This window comes from Pseudophryne corroboree, chromosome 6 (genome assembly GCF_028390025.1).
Source record: "Pseudophryne corroboree isolate aPseCor3 chromosome 6, aPseCor3.hap2, whole genome shotgun sequence".
Taxonomy (NCBI): domain Eukaryota; kingdom Metazoa; phylum Chordata; class Amphibia; order Anura; family Myobatrachidae; genus Pseudophryne; species Pseudophryne corroboree.
The window spans coordinates 301,807,332-301,821,784 of NC_086449.1; the positions used below are offsets into that span (position 1 = coordinate 301,807,332).

At 45.5% G+C, this 14,453-nt stretch overlaps 1 protein-coding gene across 2 annotated transcripts in view; it reads right to left on the reverse strand.

The window, feature by feature from the left end:
* The window catches only part of MYO1E (myosin IE), a 347,330-nt gene that overhangs the window by 90,620 nt on the left and 242,257 nt on the right, over positions 1-14,453 (reverse strand). The gene's annotated exons all lie outside the window — the stretch shown is intronic.

Here is a 14,453-nt window from a genome sequence, read left to right on the forward strand (position 1 = left end):
AACGTCTGGACTTCTGGAAGAGAAGCCAATTCCTTCTGAAAGAAAATCGAGAGGGCCGAAATCTGTACCTTAACAGAGCCTAATTTCAGGCCCATATCCACTCCTGTCTGTAGGAAGTGGAGAAACCGACCCAGATGAAAATCTTCCGTAGGTGCATTCTTGGACTCACACCAAGACACATACTTTCGCCAGATACGGTGATAATGTTTTACCGTCACCTCCTTCCTAGCCTTTATTAAAGTAGGGATGACCTCTTCCGGAATCCCCTTTTTCGCTAGGATTCGGCGTTCAACCGCCATGCCGTCAAACGTAACCGTGTTAAGTCTTGAAATACACAGGGCCCCTGTTGCAACAGGTCTTCCCTGAGAGGAAGAGGCCAGGGATCTCCTGTGAGCATCTCTTGTAGATCCGAGTACCAGGCCCTTCGAGGCCAGTCTGGGACAACGAGTATCGTCTGTACTCTTCTTCGTCTTATGATCCTCAACACTTTTGTGATGAGAGGAAGAGGAGGAAACACGTAGACCGATTTGAACACCCACGGTGTTACCAGAGCGTCTACTGCTACTGCCTGAGGGTCCCGAGACCTGGCACAATACCTCCGAAGCTTTTTGTTGAGGCGTGACGCCATCATGTCTATTTGAGGAGTTCCCCAAAGACGCGTTATCTCTGCAAAGACTTCTTGATGAAGTCCCCACTCTCCTGGATGGAGATCGTGTCTGCTGAGGAAGTCTGCTTCCCAGTTGTCCACTCCCGGAATGAAGACAGCCGACAGAGCGCTTACATGATTTTCCGCCCAGCGAAGGATCCTTGTGGCTTCCGCCATCGCGACTCTGGTTCTTGTCCCGCCTTGGCGGTTCACATGAGCCACTGCTGTGACATTGTCTGATTGAATCAGAACCGGTAGGTTTCGAAGACTCTCCGCTTGTCGAAGGCCGTTGTAAATGGCCCTGAGTTCCAACACATTGATGTGTAGACAGGACTCCTGGTCTGACCAAAGACCCTGAAATTTTTTTCCCTGTGTGACTGCTCCCCATCCTCGGAGGCTCGCGTCCGTGGTAACCAGGATCCAATCCTGAATTCCGAACCTGCGACCTTCCAGGAGGTGAGCACTTTGCAACCACCACAGGAGGGACACTCTGGCCCCTGGGGACAGAGTTATTTTCCGATGTAAGTGCAGATGGGACCCGGACCACTTGTACAGAAGGTCCCACTGAAAAGTCCTTGCATGGAACCTTCCGAAGGGAATGGCCTCGTAGGCCGCCACCATTTTTCCCAGAACTCGAGTGCATTGGTGAACTGACACCCTTTTCGGTTTTAGCAGGTCTCTGACCATGTTCTGGATGTCCTGGGCTTTCTCTATTGGGAGGAAGACCTTCATTTGTTCCGTATCCAGTATCATACCTAGGAACGGTAGTCCAGTTGTCGGAATCAACTGTGACTTCGGTAGATTTAGAATCCAACCGTGTTGCTGGAGCACTCTCAGAGAGAGCGCCACACACTGCTCAGCAATTTCTCCCTTGACCTCGCTTTTATCAGGAGATCGTCCAAGTATGGGATAATTGTGACTCCATGCTTGCACAGGACCACCATCATTTCCACCATTATCTTGGTGAAAATCCTCGGGGCCGTGTAGAGTCCAAACGGCAACGTCTGAAATTGGTAATGACAATCCTGTACAGCGAATCTCAGGTATTCCTGATGGGGGGCATATATGGGGACATGAAGGTACGCATCCTTTATGTCCAGAGACACCATAAACTCCCCCTCCTCCATGTTGGCTATTATTGCTCTGAGAGATTCCATTTTGAATTTGAATTTTTTTATGTACAGGTTTAGGGATTTCAGATTCAAAATAGGTCTGACCGAACCGTCCGGTTTCGGGACCACAAATAGGGTTGAGTAGTAACCTCTTCCCTGCTGGTGCAGGGGAACCTTGCTTATCACTTGCTGTATACACAGCGTCTGAATTGCAGCTAACACTATATCCCTTTCCGATGTGAAAGCTGGTAGGGCCGATTTGAAAAATCGGCGCGGAGGCACCTCCTCGAATTCCAATTTGTAACCCTGGGAAACTATGTCCAACACCCAGGGATTCAGGTCTGAACCTACCCAGGCCTGACTGAAAAGTCGAAGACGTGCCCCCACCGGTGCGGACTCCCTCAGGGGAGCCCCAGCGTCATGCTGTGGGTTTTGGAGCAGCCGGGGAGGACTTTTGTTCCTGGGCACCTGCCGAAGCAGGTGCTCTTTTGCCTCTGCCCTTAGGAAAGAGGATCCCCGACCTCTTCTGGACTTGTGCGACCGAAAGGACTGCATCTGATAGGGTGTTACTTTCTTTTGCTGTTGGGGAATATATGGTAAAAAATTTGATTTACCTGCTGTAGCTGTGGAAACCAGGTCCGTCAGCCCATCCCCAAACAATACATCACCCTTATAGGGTAGTACTTCCATATGTTTTTTGGAATCCGCATCACCCGTCCATTGGCGAGTCCATAAGGATCTTCTCGCTGAGATTGACATGGCATTGGCCCTAGAAGCTAGCAATCCAATGTCCCTTTGAGCATCCCTCATAAATAAGACTGCGTCTTTTATATGGGCTAGAGTTAAGAATATAGTATCCTTATCCATATTATCAAATTGATCTGTCAGCTCATCTGTCCAAGCTGCAATTGCGCTACACACCCATGCCGACGCAATTGTCGGCCTTAGCACAGCACCTGTATGAGAATAAATACACTTTAAGGTAGTTTCTTGCCTGCGATCTGCAGGGTCCTTAAGGGCCGCTGTGTCAGGAGACGGTAGCGCCACTTTCTTGGACAGGCGCGTCAGGGCCTTGTCCACAGTGGGAGGTGATTCCCAAATCTCCCTGTCCTGCTTAGGGAAGGGGTATGCCATCTAAATTCTTTTGGGGATCTGCGGTCTCTTTTCCGGAGGCTCCCAAGCTTTTCCAAAGAATTCATTTAATTCATGAGATGTGGGAAAGTTAATAATCTGTTTCTTTTCCTTAAACATGTGTACCCTTGTGTCGGGGACCGAGGGTTCATCCTCAATATGCAACACATCCCTTATTGCCACAATCATACACTGAATGGTTTTAGTCACCCTAGGGTGCAATTTTACTTCGTCGTAGTCGACACTGGAATCAGAATCCGTGTCGGTAGTAGTGTCTTGTGTTAAGGGACGCTTTTGAGACCCCGACGGGCCCTGTGAGTCGGTCCAATCCGAGGATTGACCCCCTGATGTCCCCCCTAATTCAGCCTTATCAAGCCTTTTATGTAAAGATGCCACACTTGCATTCAACATATGCCACATGTCCATCCAATCCGGAGTCGGCACAACCGACGGGGACACACCACTTATTTGCTCCACCTCCTCCTTGGAGAAGCCTTCCGCCTCAGACATGTCGACACGCACGTACCGACACCCCACACACACACGGATTAGCCTATAAGGGCACAAAACCCCAACCAGGCCCTAAGGAGAGACAGAGAGAGAGTATGCCAGCACACACCAGCGCTTAAAAACACTGGAAAAATTATGACCAGATAGCGCTTTTCTATATATAATATACCAATTCCCACTCACTGCGTCACTAATGTGCGCCCCTCCTCTTTTTTCCAGCCTGTGAAGTTCAGCAGGGGAGAGACCAGGGAGCCAGCGTTTTCCTCATGCAGTTTCTGTGGAGAAAATGGCGCTGCTTAGTGCTGAGGATCAAGCCCCGCCCACCCGACGGCGGGCTTCGGTCCCAGTGATTTTTCAATTAAAATGGCGGGGGATCATAGATTTACTGCCTCCGCAGCCTAATCAATCTGCATGTGCCCAAATGTGAGGTTTATTGCTGCCCAGGGCGCCCCCCCTGCGCCCTGCACCCTTCAGTGCTGCTCTGAGTGTGTGTGACTGGGAGCAATGGCGCGCAGCCTTACCTCATGAAGATCTGATGTCTTCTGCCGCCTAAGATGTCTTCTGCCTTCTCATCCGGCTTCTATCTTCGGCATCTGTGAGGAGGACGGCGGCGCGGCTCCGGGACGAACCCCAGGTGAGACCTGTGTTCCGACTCCCTCTGGAGCTAATGGTGTCCAGTAGCCTTAGAAGCAGTGCCCAACTTGACAAGCCAGCTCTGCTTCTCTCTCCTCGGTCCCACGATGCAAGGAGCCTGTTGCCAACAGGACTCCCTGAAAATAAAAAACCTAACAAAATTCTTCTTCAACAGAAAAAACTCTGGAGAGCTCTCTGCAGTGCACCCATTCTCCTCTGGGCACAAGATCTAACTGAGGTCTGGAGGAGGGGCATAGAGGGAGGAGCCAGTGCACACCCATAATCAAAGTTCTTTTTAGGTGCCCTATCTCCTGCGGAGCCCGTCTATACCCCATGGTCCTTACGGAGTCCCCAGCATCCTCTAGGACGTAAGAGAAATAAAGTTTGAAGAAAGACTGAAGAAAACTCTCTGGAGCTCAAAGATGTGCATCCTCTCCTGAGGGCACTTTTTTCTAAACTGCCTGTGGGAGGGGGAATAGAGGGGAGGAGGCAGCACACCTAGTTGATGAAATTTAAAGTGCACCAGGTCCTTTGGACCCCATCTATACCCCATCGTACTAAGTTGTCCCCAATATGCCTTCTGGGTGCTAGAGAAAGTTATATAGGTAATCCATTACAAGATTTAAAGATGATAGATTAAGTATACTAAATTTACTGAGTGCAAGACAGAATTCATAAAGGAACCTTACACAAAATTATGTACATTGAGTTCAGATGTCATCACATCAGTGTTCAATAAGAAACTGTGTGTATTATAAGGAATGATGTCTCCCTACTACTCACGGAGGTACCAAGGCTGGTGGGATCAGTGACCTCACTCAAGGTACAGGGATGAGGGTGAGGAATAGTTGCTGACTTAACGGGACATGTGTCCATACTGTGGGAGGTCTTGACAGCACCTTGTGCTATTATATAGTCACAGAACTCCTCACTGACTTCTAACATTCACAAAATGTTCATTAGGGAGTACATTATTCCATAACTTAGCCCAGGGATGGGGAACCTTTTTTCTACCAAGGGCCATTTGGATATTTATCAAATCCTTCGGGGGCCATACAAAAATTATCAACTTAAAAATTAGCCTGCCCCCAGTAGATATGCCCCCATTAGATATGACCCCTAGTAGTGCCGCTTACACACACATTAAGAGAAAGAAAAAACACAATACTCACCAGCCCCGCTCCTGCTTCCAGACCCTTGCCACCTGCCTGGCTGCCCGCTCCTCAGAACTATGGGAGAGACGTCATGACATCTCTCCCATAGCACCGCACAGGCACACACGCACACGGCCAGAGCCGGAAGCCGGAACTCAAGAGTGAGCTGCTGAGGGGAAGAAGCCTGGCGACCGCTAGTAACAAAATGTCAGCGGGCGCCCGGCATCTCCCTTGGTTAGGTGAGCCTGGGAGGGCCGGTTCAGGTGGCTCTGCGGGCCTTATACGGCCCGCGGGCCTGAGGTTCCCCACCCCTGATTTAGCCTGTACATACTATCTCCATTAACAGTGGGTTATGATGATGTCCCCAGTTCCGTGTTAAATCGGAAAATTTGTATATTATAGAAATGATGACCCCACTGAAAATTTTTTCATCCTAGTTAAATGAGGAAAGGTTACATTACATCAAATAACTTTTTCTGCTGCCTACACATTACACACATTCCTTACTGTATAGAAAGTGTGGTAGGAGCCATCTGGTAAGCCTTTTTTTCTGTGTCAAAACATAGACCTAAATATAGTGCATAAGAAATCATTGCTGGTTCTGAGTCAGGCCACAAAAGTCAGAGATATCTACAAGATCAGCTTAAAATAGAAGGAAAACAGACTCTGCTTTTATGGTTAAGTTGTCCTTTCTATTTTGTACTTGTGTGTTTTCAGCCACATATTACAGAGAAAAAGCGTTGTTGTAGACACAGCAGATTTTTTAGACTTTTCTTGTTTTATAACAACGACGAATATAAACACACAGAATTTTTTTAAACGTTTTTAACAGTTTAGAGCATTCTAACCAGTGACTGTTTATTGAGTTGCTTGTGGTTAAATATGTCCAATTCTTAAATTACTTTATTGATTGAACAGTTTAAATGTTACATGATACGTTATTAATATTCTAACTGAGTTAATGTAGTACAGTCTGTTTAAAAAGCTTAATAAATCTTGCTGCTGCTTTTTGTATAGCATGAAGGTGTCAGATTTATTTACTTGGAAGAAGTAGAGAAATTAGTTGCAACCAGGGATTGCGTCAACCTCAATCCCTACTTCTCCCCTCCACATTCATGCAAACACCCAATTCTCCTGCTTTCAGCTGTGGCATCAGACCTTTCATCAATCACTCTGCAGGCCACCATATGGGATCCGGTCTGAAGATCGACAGTATCTAGGTCGACAATGTTTAGGTCGACAGTCAATAGGTCGACATGGATGGAAGGTCGACGGGGTTTCTAGGTCGACATGTGCTAGGTCGACAGGTCTAAAGGTCGACATGAGTTTTTCACATTTTTTTTCTTTTTTTGAATTTTTTCATACTTAACGATCCACGTGGACTACGATTGGAACGGTAATCTATGCCGAGCGAAGGCACCATGCCCGAAGCATGGCGAGCAAAGCGAGCCATGCGAGGGGACGCGGTGCACTAATTTGGTATCCCGGTCACTCTACGAAGAAAACGACACCAAAAAAAATCCTCATGTCGACCTTTAGACCTGTCGACCTAGAAACCCTGTCGACCTTCCATCCATGGTCGACCTAAACATTGTCGACCTAGATACTGTCGATTTGATGAACCACACCCCCACCATATACCTTATTCATTCCTTGTCATCTACGACCTTGGCAATTGCAAGCTCCCACTCTCTACTCTTCCTGTCGCCACTCTTAAATCTACCCACACATCCTCCTAGATCATCTTTCTGATTCAAACTCTTTTCTCCTCCCCTGGTGCCACTTTCCCTACAGAATCACTTTCAAAGCACTCTGTCACTCTGTCACTCCTCCCCCTACTAGATCTCAGACCACAATATTAACCTGGACTTCATCTTGCCATCTCTGCTCTTCCTCAGATTGTCACATTGCTTCCATGCTGATTATCTCTCCCAGGGGTATATGCAATTGCGGTCGAATTCCCGAAATTGTCGAAAAACTGGACTTTTTCGCCCCCCCCAAAAAAACTCGACAATGCAATTCAGTACTTTCCGTCAAAAAAACGGACTTTCAAAATTCGACTTTTTGAAATTCGACATTTGTCAAATTCGACTTTTCTGCAATGGTACAAATGCGGCAATTCGACAAAAGTATATTCAATTGAAGTTTGGAAATTCGACAACAGTGCTTTTAGACAGTAAATTCGTCATTTTCAATCCGCCACACTTTGGTGGTTGAATCTAATAAAAAAAATTTAAAACATGTTTTTTTGGGTGTTTTTTTTATTGGTAATAACATATCTATTTATATTAGAAGGGATTAGGTACTTGGTTTGTCTTTTTGGGAGGCACAAGTATTATTTCTATATTTTTAAAAATATATGTATTTTTTTTGATGGAATGGTAAAATCCCGGAAAAAAATGGCGTGGGGTCCCCCCTCCAAAGCATAACCAGCCTCGGGCTCTTCGAGCCGGTCCTGGTTCTAAAAACCCGGGGGGGGGGGGGAAATGGACAGGGGATCCCCCGTACTTTTATAACCAGCACCGGGCTCTGCGCCTGGTGCTGGTGCAAAAAATACGGGGGACAAAAAGAGTAGGGGTCCCCTGTATTTTTTACACCAGCATCGGGCTCCACTAGCTGGACAGATAATGCCACAGCCGGGGGTCACTTTTATACAGCGCCCTGCGGCCGTGGCATTAAATATCCAACTAGTCACCCCTGGCCGGGGTACCCTGGGGGAGTGGGGACCCCTTCAATCAAGGGGTCCCCCCCCCCAGCCACCCAAGGGCCAGGGGTGAAGCCCGAGGCTGTCCCCCCCATCCAAGGGCTGCGGATGGGAGGCTGATAGCCTTGAGAAAATGTAAAGAATATTGTTTTATCCTGTAGTACTACAAGTCCCAGCAAGCCTCCCCCGCAAGCTGGTACTTGGAGAACCACAAGTACCAGCATGCGGGAGAAAAACGGGCCCGCTGGTATCTGTAGTACTACTGGAAAAAAAATACCCAAATAAAAACAGGAGACACACACCTTGAGAGTAAAACTTTATTGCACACCTGCCGACACACATACTTACCTATGTTGACCCGCCGACTGCCACGTCTCCTGATCAGACGATCCGGGGTACCATTTTCCCCACAGATTTTTAGAACCAGGACCAGCTCGAAGAGCCCGAGGCTGGTTATGCTTTGGAAGGGGGACCCCACGCCATTTTTTTCAGAGTTTTTTCCTGTTTTTACCCGTTTTTAAAAAAACGGAACAAAATCCGTCAAATCGGCCGTTTTTCGTTAGCGGGACTGTCGAATCCGTTTTTTATTGCATATGGTCAATTTCGGCACCCACTTGCCGAAATTAGACTGTCGAATTGAAAAACGGCCGAAAAATTGCCGCGATTCGCCGCTAATTGCATATACCCCCCAGTCTGCATCCAAGACTTCTCCCCATCTCTGTAACTCACTCCCCACCCTATCAGACTGTCTACCAGCCTGAATTGTTACAAACCTTTCCCTGAAAATGCACCTGTTTATTAAATCCCACAAGTACTCCACACAGTCTTATCTCTAGCCCTCTGTCCACCCTCATCTCTTCCCAGTTCACCTCTCAGTTATACCTCTCCACTCTCAGACTGCGATGATCACACAGCAAACCATTATGTCTTTAGAACGACTGCCTTTTTCCCCCCCTTAGGATCTAAAACTTGTTTGCATCCACAAGGTGAAGGCCGAACTGATGACATCATCTGATCAGACCTCCGGAATATCTGTGTTACAGAACACACGCATAGAAACCTTTCCAATTAAAATAAAATGGTGGTTAAAGCTGGCTATAGTGCAGAAAAAAACCACTCTATCCGCTTATTACATGTACAAATAATGGTCCAGTGTGCTGAACAGGAAATTTATAGCCCACAAACAAATCTGATTAGTGGGGTGTTCTGCTGCAACTGAGCTAGTGGCTATCAAGAGTTAACTGTTTGTTGCCCAAGGGTCCCAGTGAGTGCTGCCATAGAACATTCGGTAATACCCGATAACTGATAAGTAGTGATACTTATTTTGCAGCACTAGTTAACTTAAGTCAAAACCATATAGTATAGTGGTAATATTATGAACGGACATAGTTGCTGGTTTATATGGATAAATATAACTTGTCATTACTGGCTAATTAAGGATTTGTGGTTCTTATACAATGTAACAGTTCTAATGTCACTACAAATAAGTACTGAATTATGTCTTCAAAATGGTATCCCGATGATAAGACAGTCAACAGGTCGACATGCATTAGGGTGACAGCGTGAAAAGGTTGACAGCTAATAAGCAGACAGTGCTTAAGGTCGACCGGTTCGAAATGTATACATGACAATGGTCAACAAGTATTTTGGGGTTTCACATAGTTTTCAACTTTTGCTTTATTTACCATAAACGTGGACTACGAATAGGAATAGTTACCTGCACCTTGCCCGAAGCGTGGTGTCTGAAGCAAGTGCACAGGGGTATGAATGCACTTATTGCGATCACATATGATGAAACATCCAAAATGACACCAGAAAACTTGTGGTAACCTAGTCTTCCTTTTCTACTGTCTACTGTTTCCGTGTTGACGTTTTGACTCTGTTGACCTAATGCATGTGCACCTATTGACTGTCTATTCAATTACTGTAGATCTACTCTATCACACCCCTTCAAAACAGAACCCTGTACCTCCGTACATAAACATGCCAACAAAGAAGAAAATGACACTAAGGGCTTATCAATGTTTTGGGTTTCTATCCAAGTTGTGCTTTGTTCTATGTGTGCTGGGAGAGGGGTGGCGTAGGGATCACTCACATAAGCGGTAAAAATGAAGGACACAACATGCGGAACTTCTTGATGCACATGATCTTTTATCTATTTGCATCACAGGGACATTTTATAAGGATTAATGGGGGTGATTCCGAGTTGTTCGCTCGGAAGCTGCTTTTAGCAGTATTGCACACGCTAGGCCGCCGCCCTCTGGGAGTGTATCTTAGCTTAGCAGAATAGCGAACGAAAGATTTGCAGAATTGTGAATAGAAAATTCTTAGCAGTTTCTGAGTAGCTCCAGACCTACTCACAGATTGCGATCAGCTCAGGCCGTTTCGTTCCTGGTTTGACGTCACAAACACGCCCTGCGTTCGGCCAGCCACTCCCCCGTTTCTCCAGACACTCCCGCGTTTTATCCTGGCACGCCTGCGTTTTTCCGCACTCCCAGAAAACGGCCAGTTTCCGCCCAGAAACACCCACTTCCTGTCAATCACACTCCGATCACTTCAACGATGAAAAATCTTCGTTCGGACGTGAGTAAATCTACTAAGTTTTGTGCTAAAATACTAACCGCATGCGCACTGCGTACCATGCGCATGCGCATTTTTGCCTTAATCGCTCCGTTGCGAAAATCGGCAACGAGCGAACAACTCGGAATGACCCCCAATGTTACCTATGTTGCTATCCATCAGAGCTTCGTTGCTCTGTTTGATATGTACTAAATGGTCAACAGCTTAGATAAAACCCTGATGTTTGCATACACTAAGTGAGCTGTATCAGTGATGTGGGAGTGTATCTGAATTCTTTTTTTTTCAGATGTCCATATCTAGAACACGTACTTTCTATTTACTCAGCTGTGAATATGTAAATAAAGGAGGACGACTAGCACATCTTTAGTGTTACCGCAGTTGGGTCACTCAGTCTGCAAAAACAAATGCAAACCCTGCTAAAAGTGGGTCTAATAACTCTATAACAGGACAGAGTACGGCCATGTCATGACGAGAACATTTTACATTCTGTGGGCATTGACGAGAACATGTTACATTCTGTGGGCATAGCGCTGTGATCCTACTCAGTGTTACAGGAGTAAAAAGTGTATTTGACCACACACATTTTACTCCTGTAAAATTCCTAACACTAAGTAGCTGCTTTCACTCACCTGATAATCTGTAACACTGTTATCTTTCATTTGTGTGATGCCCTGGGGGTAGGGGGATTTGCTGGGCTGATTTGGGGGTGCTCTGCTCCAAGGTATGAACTCCTAGAATATTAGGGACTTGCTCGATGAGGTGACCTGGACGATGGTGGGCAGGCCTATAACTTTGGCCAAATTTATGCTAACAACCTCTTATATGATGTTTAATTGTAATATATATTTACATTTTGTGTAGTAATGATTGCATCCTTTTTTTTTCTATGTGTAGTACTATAAAACCCAGCACGGTAGCACCTCTCATTACAAGCAGCTAGGGTATGCAGTCAAGCACCCTCTCCCTGTATATTCCAGAGTTAAAGCACCTACCATGGGGTTGGTGCAAGTCCTGATGGTGCTTCCCATGGCTACGGCTGCAGACACACAAAGTGGGCGTCTGAGCTCTTGCGCATTCAGGGGAAGGGCTTATTATACTAGCATTAACAAAGTCGCAGAAACAACTACAGCAAAAGTCGCTAAAGTGGTCGCAGCAGCATGTGAATCATCCCATTTACCCACAAACTTTTACATGTTTCACCAGTAGCGTTTGACGTTGAGTTTTCTCAGTCCCATCCAAGCCAAACCCCACATGGTTTGGAATACACTCTATAAATCCTGTACTTTCTCCTACCCTGTAACTTACTGGGTCTAATGACTATTAGTTGTAGTAATATTACTATATTGCATTCTACTTAATAAAAGGCTAATGCTGCTCCTCACCTCTCAGGGGGGAATTCAAGTGTTTTGTACGCAGGTGGCCACTGGATGGCGCCCGACGGAGCAATCGTTTGGGTGTGCACAGTCGCTGGCGCTGATATTACTGTTCTGTTGTTCTGTCATTTTAACAGGCTGGTAACTAGTATAGTAATTAAACTAGATGGATGAGGTGGAAATACATTAACAGTGAGAACGGTATTGGTCATGATATCAATAAATTGATTTCAGATTCACATGCGAAATAAAGCTATGAGTATTGAACTTTCTAACTGTTGTCACAAAATGAATGAACTATTAATGCTAGGAGATGTGTCACTGCTCACACATCTTAGTATAACACTGGCACACACATCTTTCAGTGATCAGGGTGGGGAACATGACTGCAAACTTCATTTATTATTTCTTAACTTCAATATTATTGACTGAGGGAAACAAATATTGAACTGACCAACTAATCTAACTTGAATAATACCACCGCCAATTAGTGATGTGCACCGGAAATTTTTCGGGTTTTGCGTTTTGGTTTTGGATTCGGTTCCGCGGCCGTGTTTTGGTTTCGGACGCGTTTTGGCAAAACCTCCCTGAAATTTTTTTGTCGGATTCGGGTGTGTTTTAGATTCGGGTGTTTTTTTTTTACAAAAAACCCTCAAAAACAGCTTAAATCATAGAATTTGGGGGTCATTTTGATCCCATAGTATTATTAACCTCAATAACCATAATTTCCACTCATTTCCAGTCTATTCTGAACACCTCACAATATTATTTTTAGTCCTAAAATTTGCACCGAGGTCGCTGGATGGCTAAGCTTAGCGACCCAAGTGGCCGACACAAACACCTGGCCCATCTAGGAGTGGCACTGCAGTGTCAGACAGGATGGCAGATTTAAAAAATAGTCCCCAAACAGCACATGATGCAAAGAAAAAAAAGAGGTGCACCAAGGTCGCTGGATGACTAAGCTAAGCGACCCAAGTGGCCGACACAAACACCTGGCCTATCTAGGAGTGGCACTGCAGTGTCAGACAGGATGGCAGATTTAAAAAATAGTCCCCAAACAGCACATGATGCAAAGAAAAAAAAAGAGGTGCAATGAGGTAGCTGTGTGACTAAGCTAAGCGACACAAGTGGCCGACACAAACACCTGGCCCATATAGGAGTGGCACTGCAGTTTTCTAGCGAGAGGATGAGTGCTTCCATCCTCATGTGAATCTGAACCACTAGCCATGAACATAGGCCAGGGCCTCAGCCATTCCTTGCCACTCCGTGTCGTAAATGGCATATTGGCAAGTTTACGCTTCTCATCAGACGCTTTTAATTTTGATTTTTGGGTCATTTAACTGAACTTTTGTAGTATACTTGATGACACAGAGTTAGAGAAGTGGACTACTGTACCGTACAGCTATATATTATATACTGGTGGTCAGAAAAATTCTGCACTGTCCTCCTACTTTATATACTGCGCACAACTAAAATGCACCACAGGTATGGATGGATAGTATACTTGACGACACAGAGGTAGGTAGAGCAGTGGACTACTGTACCGTACTGCTATATATTATATACTGGTGGTCAGCAAAATTCTGCACTGTCCTCCTATATATACTGCGCACAACTATAATGCACCACAGGTATGGATGGATAGTATACTTGACGACACAGAGGTAGGTAGAGCAGTGGACTACTGTACCGTACTGCTATATATTATATACTGGTGGTCAGCAAAATTCTGCACTGTCCTCCTATATATACTGCGCACAACTATAATGCACCACAGGTATGGATGGATAGTATACTTGACGACACAGAGGTAGGTAGAGCAGTGGACTACTGTACCGTACTGCTATATATTATATACTGGTGGTCAGCAAAATTCTGCACTGTCCTCCTATATATACTGCGCACAACTATAATGCACCACAGGTATGGATGGATAGTATACTTGACGACACAGAGGTAGGTAGAGCAGTGGACTACTGTACCGTACTGCTATATATTATATACTGGTGGTCAGCAAAATTCTGCACTGTCCTCCTATATATACTGCGCACAACTATAATGCACCACAGGTATGGATGGATAGTATACTTGACGACACAGAGGTAGGTAGAGCAGTGGACTACTGTACCGTACTGCTATATATTATATACTGGTGGTCAGCAAAATTCTGCACTGTCCTCCTATATATACTGCGCACAACTATAATGCACCACAGGTATGGATGGATAGTATACTTGACGACACAGAGGTAGGTAGAGCAGTGGACTACTGTACCGTACTGCTATATATTATATACTGGTGGTCAGCAAAATTCTGTACTGTCCTCCTACTATATATACTGCGCACAACTAAAATGCACCACAGGTATGGATGGATAGTATACTTGACGACACAGAGGTAGGTAGAGCAGTGGACTACTGTACCGTACTGATATAATACTGGTGGTCACTGGTCAGCAAAATTCTGCACTGTCCTCCTACTATATACTACAATGCAGCACAGATATGGAGCGTTTTTCAGGCAGAGAACGTAGATATTTTCAGCACACTGAGCACAGATATTTGCAAGCACACTGAGCACAGATATTTGCAGCACACTGAGCACAGATAT